This window comes from Salvia splendens, chromosome 20 (assembly GCF_004379255.2).
Source record: "Salvia splendens isolate huo1 chromosome 20, SspV2, whole genome shotgun sequence".
NCBI lineage: Eukaryota > Viridiplantae > Streptophyta > Magnoliopsida > Lamiales > Lamiaceae > Salvia > Salvia splendens.
The window spans coordinates 23,628,345-23,638,738 of NC_056051.1; the positions used below are offsets into that span (position 1 = coordinate 23,628,345).

Genomic DNA, 10,394 nt, shown 5'->3' on the forward strand with positions numbered 1-10,394 from the left:
AGTTGGACGATTTCGTGCTCCTGCCAGCTTCGCTCCCGGACTATGCCGGTCATTGGATGACGGGATCTATCGCGCCATCGATATCTAACTTAAAGGTATCTATGCTCTTGTTATTGTGTTTTTTCTTCTTGAAATGATGTTGAACAATTGGTGCAGGCACATCCATGTGTAACAGAGCAGGAGAGAGAGCTGGTGTGTAGGGCTGATGAACTGCCAGAAGCTATCGATCGAGGCAAGCACGAATGCAGCTCAGAACGAGATGCTTCCGTTGAGGGTGACGATGCAGGTCCTATTCTTTGAGCAGCTCCGACTGCGGTCCTACATGGCCGGGTGGTTCGTGGTCTCAGACACACTCGGAGGAGGGAGCAACGAGCGCCCCTCAGCAGTGAACTCTGTGGGAGGGTTAGATGTGGGACTTACATTGAACGAGGTGAGGGCGCGGGTGTCCGGCCTCGAGAAGAAGTGTGATAGCATCAAACACGAGATAAGGAAGGTGACAAAGGGGAGATGGATCAACTTCTACAAGAGAGGTTTGGTTTGAAGGTTAGAACTAAGTCTTTTGATCTCAAGGCTGATGCTGCCGACAAGTCTCCTACAAATCAAGATTGAATTTTTCATGTTTCTTTTCTTGTTTCTTCATAGAAATCAGAACATATATAAACAGAATAACATTGCAGATTCTTATATTTAAAGTGGATAGTTCATATCTCAACAATACAAAGCTAATAAACCATATACCTTTATCTACACCACCCCCAACAATCAAATAGACTAAGAAACACCAGTTGTTATCCTATCTTGGCTTCGGTTGTGAAGCAACGACCACGATGGCGGAGTAGTAGCTCTGAGCCGAGGGGGTAGCCAGCAACGTGGCCTGTGAATGTGTCACCATCTCGACCATCGAAGGTGTCTGGTATGCTTGCACGAGGCTTGAACCATCCATCGAATCGCCCCTGGCTGTCGCTCTCTGCCATGAGTGTGAGCTTAGTCCGGAGAGAATATAGGCCCGCCCCGATGCTTCATAGACGTGCCTGCTCGCCATCCTCTCTTGCATTTCCTTGAGATCAGCGTCGAGTGATACACAGAGCCTGTCGCGTGACTTAGCTGATACGGTTGTTGATAGAGCCTTGCGCACGTTCTCCAGTATGGAGACAGCACCGGCAAGGTCTCTGTTCTCAGCTGCAGTTCGAGCTTGTGCCATGGCCTCCGCTGCTCGGATCCTGTTGTGTTGTCTGTCGACTTCAATTGAGACGTCTTCTCGTCTAGCCAGGTCGGTCCTCTCGATTCTGACCTCCTTGGCTTCTAGGGATACTGATTCTTTTGTCAAGGGGTCGTTGTAGACGGACGTCACCTTCAACAGCGATGTCTCGTTTCTTGATGTCTCGGAAGGAACGTTGACGGAGAGCAGGAAGTCCCTCTCCTCATCTGCATACAGATCTCCAACGTCGATAGTTCCTATCCGTTGATTGGACAAGATCCGGTTGCGGTAACTTCCAGCTTTCAGTGAGCCAAGACGAACACTCGGATGAACACATCGATTTTAACGCTCAGAGCCTTCACCACGATGCTCAGAAGGCCACCGATGCACTGAGCAAATGCATCCTGAATCACGCTCTCGGTCTCGATGAAAGAAAAGGTTCCTCCCGAGATCTCCGAGATCGAGTGCATCAACGATGCATCATCATGATCAGCACCAAAGCCGAATGCATGAACCGGAATCTTGAAACCTGAGGCTTCATCTGGACAAATGGACAATGGAAGCAGCAGCTGGTAGTTCTGGCTGCCCGCGTTGCTGTTGACTGTATATGTATCCTGTCCATCCGACAACAGGATTATACTGGCAACAGGGTTGCTTTCGTGCCGGTCTTCCATTATTTTCGCCCCCTTTCTCAACCCCTCAGCAATGTTGGTTCCTCCATTGGCAACCAGAGAGTTAACAGCTTGCAGAGCCTGCTGGCGCCCGGATTCGGACATTCTCCAGAGGGGGAAAAGGCGACGCGCTGTTGATGAGAAGGCTATGACAGCCAGCCTATCATTGGGCCAAGATTCTGTATAACGAACCCCATAGCTCGTTTAAGCAGCGCAAGCTTAGTCCCCGCCATGCTCCCGCTGATGTCAAGGACAGTGACGAGATCCACAGGAGCACGAGGGTCTGCGTATTTTGGTGTTCCTGGCAGCATTGTACCAAGAATTGGAGAGCGGAGCTTTCAGGTGGAGCAAGACGTGAAACTGTCTGACACGCTCGACTTTGCAACAGATGAGAACCCTCGGTGTATGTCATAGACAGTAACTTCCTCTGATCATCATCACCACAGAGACGACGGATAAGCTCTTCTTGGTAGAGTCTATCTCGTGATCCAGGGACTCGTCATCATTGAAGACTGCTGGATCGGGAGCCTGAAATAATGGGCAGCATTACGCGAGGAGTGCGTTTCGACCGAGCAGGGTGTGGACGACGGATCACGGTCATGAAGTCATTGTTGTGGTGCCAATCTACTGAATTTGTTCTTGCTCTACCCTTTGGAGGCTCCAAGGTTGGGCCTTGCAGAGGAATCTCTTTCCATTTTGCTCTGCAAACAGGGCAGATTTGGTTGCCATGTTTAACATTTGAAGCAATGCAATGGAAATGGAAGGAGTGGGAGCACTCGGCTGTGAAAATCGCCTTGCCCGTCTCCACGCCTCATCGTTCGCCAAACATATGGAGCAAGTCTTCTGCAAATCAAGACAAGAAACCAGTAAGGAAACATGATTTTAACTGCCAAGTTCACATAACCATCTAAGATAATGCAGAGTGAAATCATAGGGGAAATGAGCAGAGAGATCAAGACAACAAGCTCCAATCATAGTATTAAATGCATCACATATGCTAAACAAACATCATTGTGCATTAATATTACCAACCCACAACCAATTAATAATCAAATTCAACCATTTGGCAGAAACTAGACATCCTATAGCTAAAACCCCAAATGCTGAAACCTCACAAATTTCAACCTTTATCAGCTAAAAGACAAATCACAAAACTGAATATTACTATAATCCAAGAAATAGCAGCAATTTCATAATGAATAAGCTCAGGGAAAAATAGGATTACATAAAAGGAAGTATAATCAAAGCAAAGAAATAGGTAAAAGGGGGGAAGGGAAAAGAGGAGAAACCTTGGAAGAAGATCTACTCAAACTCTTGGAGAATCTGAGCCTATTGGAAGAGGGAGTGGTGGGAGCAGATGTCCAGTCACCCGGCGGAGAAAGAAGGGCGGCGTCGGAGCGCCGCTGTGGACGGCGGCGGCGAGTCATCATTGTCGGCCACATGATTTCTGGGACTGTACACACAACAGATTCAGCCCAAAAGCGAGCTTCAATTTCCTCCATTTACTCCCCATTTCAATTTCTTTCACTTTGCCACACCAAAAAGCTAAAAATCCTTTCTTTTCAGATAGGGGAAAACAAGAACCCCTTTTTTCCAACCAAATCCAAGGAAAAGCTCGGTTCTTGAAATGGGATTCTATCAAAAACAGGTTAAAAATCACAAATCAGCTTAAGCATGAGCCCCCCATTTTGTTTGAAGAAGAAAGTAGAAGGATAAGACTGGTAAAAGAGAGAGATGAGTGTCTTCTTCTATATCAGAGAAAATCCTAGTAGGATTAATATATAAGTGGCAGTGAGAGGCAGTGTTGTTGGTGGTGACCTCTGAGAGAGTAAAGAGAGGAGTTGAAATGAGACTATGGAGAGAAACTGAGCTGACCTCTGCTGGTGTGGTTTTGTAACTTTGTGGGGTGCATTGATTGGTGGGAGAGGGTGGCTTTGACCTTGCCTGTGCTGTTTGTCTGTAGAATTTTTGTAGAAAATGTATATATACACATTTAATGGTGTACATTTTTTTTGGGTTTTCTTTGGCATTTTATTAATGGATTACATTTTAAAAGTGCGTAGAAAGTACTCTCTCCGTCCCTAATAATTCGTCACCATTTGATTTGGCACGAGATTTAAAAAATATAATAGAAAATGGATTGAAAAAGTTAGTGACATATGAGTCTTACTTTTATATATTAATTTTATAATAAAATGTGAGTATGAATGATGTTAGTGGAATATATGGTCTACTACCAAAAATGGAAAAAGTGAAATGTGACCAAATTTTTAGGGACGAACGAAAAAGAAAATAGGTGACAAATTTTTTAGGGACGAAGTTATTTTTATAAATAAAATATTTTAGATAAATTATAAACGTCTATATCACACATTAAATTTTCAACTACTTCATTTAAACTTATGTCTAAGAGCATCTCCAATGGCGGACGTCCGGTCGGAATACGGTCGGACGTCGCGACGGGCGACCGGGCGTCCGCCATTGTGGCGTTTAGGGTCGGATTCACGGAAGTCCAGTGAGGACGTCGGGTGTCCTCGGACGTCCCGGCGACGGGCGGGGCGGACGTCCGCCATTGTGGCGTCCAGTCGGACGTCCGGTCGGACGTCCCGTTTTTAATTTTTTTTTTTTAAACTCTATATATACGGCTCGTTGAATTTTATTTCATTCGCACCACTTGTGTAACAAGTTTCTCTCTCTACATCTCTAATTTCAAGTATATCTAGAATGTCTAGTGAAAGTGATAGCGAGAATGAGTTGGAGGTCGCTGTTGAAGGTGCGATAGAGAGGCTGCTACAACAGAGGTTTGCAGCGGCGGCAGCAGGCGGCGGTACCTCGGCCGATCCATCGTCGAACTCAAGTACCCCGTGACCACATCGCCTGCACATATTCGGTTGTATGCGGACTACTTCGCTCCGCAACCGCGTTTTGGGGAAGCCTTATTCGGCGACGCTTTAGGATGCATCGTCCGTTGTTTCTGCACATCGTGGGTGCTTTAGAGAGAAGATACCTGTATTTTAGGATCAGAGAGGATGCAGCTGGCAAACCCGGACTCACGCCCTTGCAGAAGTGCACTGTCGCAATCAGACATCTGGCGTATGGAGGCGCGGCCGACATGTTCGACGAGTACCTCATGGAACTGACTCAGTGGACAACGAAGAGATGCTACGGGTGCAGGTCCAAGTCACGGGATGGCCACCGCGAATGTGAATATGGGGGTACCTCATGGAGAGGTTCGAGCGGCTGCGTGCATTTGCCGACATGCGGCAAACAGATGCCCATATTCGACTTCAGCAGGATATCATCGAAGAGGTTGGACTCGGAGGGGTGGACGTGATAATGAATGAATTTTTTTTTATTAGTATGTAATTTTTTTTTATTCGAATCATGTATGTTTTCCCGATGAAGTAGTTAATTTTTCCCGTTCGTATTCTCGGTCAAATTTTATTTCCGTAAACGTTAAATTGTTTTATTTGTGAATGTATGTTTTTTTGGGATGTCCTAGTGATGTGGCAGGGAGGGAATGTCCTAGTGATGTGGCAGTGGAAATGGGATGTCCTAGTGACGTCGGCAGGAGAGGTTGTTTTGGGATGTCCTAGTGGATGTCCTAGTGGGATGTCCGCCCACTGGAGATGCTCTAACTTGATTCTTTTCCTATGTAGGAGTGCGTAATTTAAAATAAAGTATAAATGTCCATATCACACACATTAAATTTTAATAGCGTAATAGGAGTTTGACAATCCAGGAATACTAGTATACTAATAGGCGTTCGGTGGCCAAGATTAAATCTCATGATTAAATATGCATCATGTTTGGTTCATAAGATTGAACCCTTCAACTTAATTCTAGATAGATAGTCTTATGATAATTAGTCATAGTCTCCCCTCCAACTAAAATAATCCTACAACTTAATACTAGATGGATAGCCTCATGATATTAGTCATGACAACCGAACGTCACCTAAGTACATGTCATGTTTTGTCGTATACCTACTTTTGTCTATTTACAATTTAATTTTTTTATAGTATTAAATTTCTCAATCATTTCACTTAACGAGAATGTGAAGTTCCGACATCATCCTCTAATCCATGTCAAGATTAATGTCATTTGTTTCCATCTCTTAATTGATTTAAACTTTTGGAATGTTGTCTCGTTCCGAATGTCCTAAATTGATCACGTCATGACATATATAAATCTCCATAATTTTATCTACTTTTATGAGCGATGTTCCAAGACAGATTAAAAATCGTGATTTCGATTCTTTGGTTAAACACAGACAAATATTCAATTGATCGCAACTATCAGATTTTGTTTGACACCTACAAATACAATAAAAGAAGATGGTCTCGGTCGATGATCTGATTCGTCTTTGAAAAATAAAAATTGCTACAGTTTTTCAAAATTAAATACCACTATGAGACATATCCTCATTATACCAAACAATTAGTCAATATTTCTTTACATATATAGCATTATACCTTTTGTGTAAAGATGACATTGTTACACGTGATACACTGAAATACCACATTCGAAACATATTTTGCAATAAATTATGCCAACTTATAGTAATATATAAATGAAGGAAAAAAAATCGAAAAAACCCACATGTAATGGTTCAATTCTATAAAATTTTTCTTTCACTTTTTTGGCCACAAAAGTTCTCTTAACTATTGGTTAGTTCTCAAGTGCACATAATTGACATTATTACATCGTAGACCAAAATGCTCACAATAATAATATCATTCGGAGAGAAGAAGAAAAAAAAGGTTCTAACTGGATCAGCTTTAGAGTTAAATTTTGTTTTTATTTTTAGTTTTTTATGGTCAAAATGATGAAATTTTAGTTTGGTGAAAAAACTTGCATGACGTTGCTGACGACTATGATTATAAATTACACGTGCATATCATTACACTAAGACTATTTTTTTGGTTGGCAATTTTTTTTTATACTAGTACCATAACAAATTTAAAGACTTTTGTAGTACAATGATTAGACATAAAATATAAAAAATTCTTATAAATAAAAAAAATTAACATCAACTTATTAATCGCAATGGTGTGACCACGATTTTTCCTATTTTCCACAAAGAATAGTCCTAGCACTAAGAGTCGAGAGATTGATGTTGAATCCGTATGTCGCGGGGTCACGGAAACATATATTACTCCCTCCTCCCTCCGTTCACAAAAATAAGACATATTGTGAATGACATGAGTTTTAATATAGAATAGTAAAGTAAAAAAGAAGGAAAAAAAAGTAAGAGAGAAGTAGTGTTAGTGGAATGTGGGGTACATATTATTAATAAGAGGGAAGAGAAAAAAGTAAGAGAGAAGTAGTGTTAGTGGAGTGTGGGTTCATATTATTAGTAAGAGGGAAGAGAAAAAAGTAAGAGAGAATTGGTTGAAAACTTTTCTTTTTTAAATGTGCTCTATTTTTTTGGACAATCAAAAATGGCAAATGTGATCTGTTTTCGTAGACGGAAGAAGCATTTTATTTTTATCAGTTAAATAGGGAGTAATACATATAGATATGAAGTTTTCGTCTCAACAACTTAATTAGTACACTTAATAATCAAGAAGTATTTATATATAGTCTAATCGATGTTTTAGTAGCTCGAAGTGTAGGAGTTATTAATCAGTAATTTATTTTCAAATAAGAGCATCCCCAAGGCTTGGGGATGGGACGCAATGAGCGAGTCTCGGCCCGGGCCATGCGTTAAACGGAGGAGATTTGCGGCCTAGGACGGTCCCGGTGCCGCAGTTGTATCCCGAGGCCGCTCCCGGTGTCCGCCCGACACATGGTTAAGCGAGACTGGACGTGACGCGATGCGGTCCGGTCCGGCGTTATATAGGGTTCGGGCCGGACCGGGCCGGAACTTTAATTTTTTTTGTAATTCGAAAATTTATCTATAAATACCCCTCCATCCATTTTCATTTTTATTCAACTTAATTTCCCTCCCTCTCACACTATAAAATTCGAAAAATGCCTCCTCGTCGTGAACGTCAACGAGCAATCGAAGCTCAAATGGCCCGAATGTTAAAGACGGCGATGCCCGCAATCCAAGAAGAAATCAACAACGAGGTGGAACGCTACCAAGCTGCTATTCAAGCGTGGAACGAACAACACGTCCGGGTACCACGTACTCGGATGTATATCCACCGAGACCGTGAACAAGCTGGTTTGCGACTTTTCACGGATTATTTCTCTAGAGATCCTTGATGGAGTGATAAGATGTTCCGCCGTCGGTTCCGGATGAGGAGGCCTCTGTTCCTGGGAATCGTCAATGCAGTTGTTGCTCGCGATTCGTATTTCATGCAAAGCGTTGATGCTGTAGGGCGGCAAAGTATATCGACTTTGCAGAAATGCACATCCGCCCTATGCCAACTCGCTTACGGAACGACTTCAGATATGTTTGATGAGTATCTCCATGTGACCGAACAAACTGGACGCGATTGTCTAGCTAGATTCTGCCGGGCAGTGGTCGAAGCATTCAAGGATACATACTTGAGAAATCCAACGACCGACGATGTTCGCAAGTTGGTGAACATGCACGAGCAGACCCACGGTTTCCCGGGGATGCTGGGCAGCATCGACTGTACGCACTGGCAGTGGAAGAATTGTCCAATGGCTTGGAGAGGACAATACACTAGCGGGCACAAGGGCACACATTGTGTTGGAGGCCGTTGCCGACCAACGATTGTGGATCTGACATGCCTACTTTGGTGTCGTTGGGTCGAACAACGACCTCAATGTGTTGAACGAGTCTCCATTGTTCAACGACTTGTGTGTCGGGCTAGCGTCGAACGTAGAGTTCATGGCCAACAACCGTCAGTACAATATGTGGTACTATCTGGCAGATGGGATCTACGCCCGATGGACCGTGTTCGTGAAGACCATCACATGTCCGACAACGGATAGGAGGACATTGTTTGCCCAAAAGCAAGAGGCAGCTCGGAAAGATGTGGAGCGTGCATTCGAAGTCCTCCCAGCACGGTGGGCTATGATGAAGGGAGCGGCTCGTGGTTGGCACCGTCCACTGATCGCCGACATCATGTATGCATGTATCATAATGCATAACATGATCGTTGAGGACGAGAGAGAAAATGTCACTTTGTGGAGCGACGATCCGCTCTCCAGTACCAGCAGTAGCTACACAGTCACCGACCCGCCCGTGCAGGGTGTTTAGTGCAATTTAATAGTTGTAGCCCGGGTTGGGGTCTGAAGGGGTTAGAGGAGTTGTGGCCTGAGATTCAAGTTTAAGAGAATGATGACGTGGAGGGGACTTGAGACCTGAATTTAGGATGTGGTTGGGGATGCTCAAAAGGGCGTCGCCACAAAATTGACAAAGTTAGCACTCGAGAACTTAGTTGTTGAAATTAAATAAATTAATTATTCCCACGAGGAGACTTATCATTTATGTTGAACTAGGAGTACCAAATTTCAAATTCGTCTTACGTGTTATATTAAAAAGGCTTTCTGGAAAGTTAAGAAACATAAAATAATTTACCGTAATTTTAATGTATCAGAAACTTCTTCTGATTTATTTTCCGTGTCCACCTTGTATTTGAATAATCATCTTTGTATCGTCAAATTCTAACACGTATATTAATATTTTTTGGCACGAGAAATTAGAAATTAATAAGTATTTTAGAAACACGTGAATAGGCACACCAAAGTTGTACTATGCTAAGTGGAAATAGACCAATATTATAATTATCCAATTTAGCATGATACTAAACTAATAACACGATAGTCATGTATGTCAATATTGTTCATAACTTTATAGTAGTAGCATATGTTCCATTAAACACGTCTTAATTCAATATAAAAAAAATCTTCAATGAGTTGTCTCAATTGATTATAAATCTAATTTTGCCATCATAATCAAAAGAAAAAACTATGTGCCCCCATGATAAAGGAAATTTCTTAGATACCATACAATATATCATTTTCGTCGTAAAAAAAAATTTTGGTAGGAACAAAATATCTCAATATAGAAGAAATAAGCAAATTCTTATCATCTAATTTATTTATTTACTATTGAACTATATATTAGGTTTTCTTTTACACGATTAATAACGATTCTTTATGTACCTTCACGATGATTCTGACCCCGAACTTACTGATGAGAGGAAAACGTGTCTTATAAATTAAGACTCACTCCATCATCAGGAATATATTGTCATTATATATTCCCAAGTACTATCAATGCTTGTAGCAATATGTCATACAAGAACATATATCCATTAATATTGTTGGTAGAGCATCAAAAAGATTTTTTCAATCGAATGTCGAAATGGAGAATCTTGACTAAAAACCTTATCTTCCCAACTTCAAAATTAGTGCAGAATCTAAATCCCACAATCAAGAACACAAGAAAAATTAAATAAGTACATATAATTCCATAAAGAAAGAAATAACAACAACAAAAAAAGAACCATGTCACATAATTAGATTTTTTTTATTTAATAAAACTCTAATTTGATTTTGAGTAGGTAGTGGTGTACTCTATTCCTCCCACTTTATAATTC

At 41.8% G+C, this 10,394-nt stretch overlaps 1 pseudogene; it reads right to left on the bottom strand.

Moving 5' to 3' along the window:
• Positions 1-793: 793 nt before the first annotated feature.
• Positions 794-3,382, bottom strand: LOC121781705 (annotated as a pseudogene).
• Positions 3,383-10,394: the final 7,012 nt, after the last annotated feature.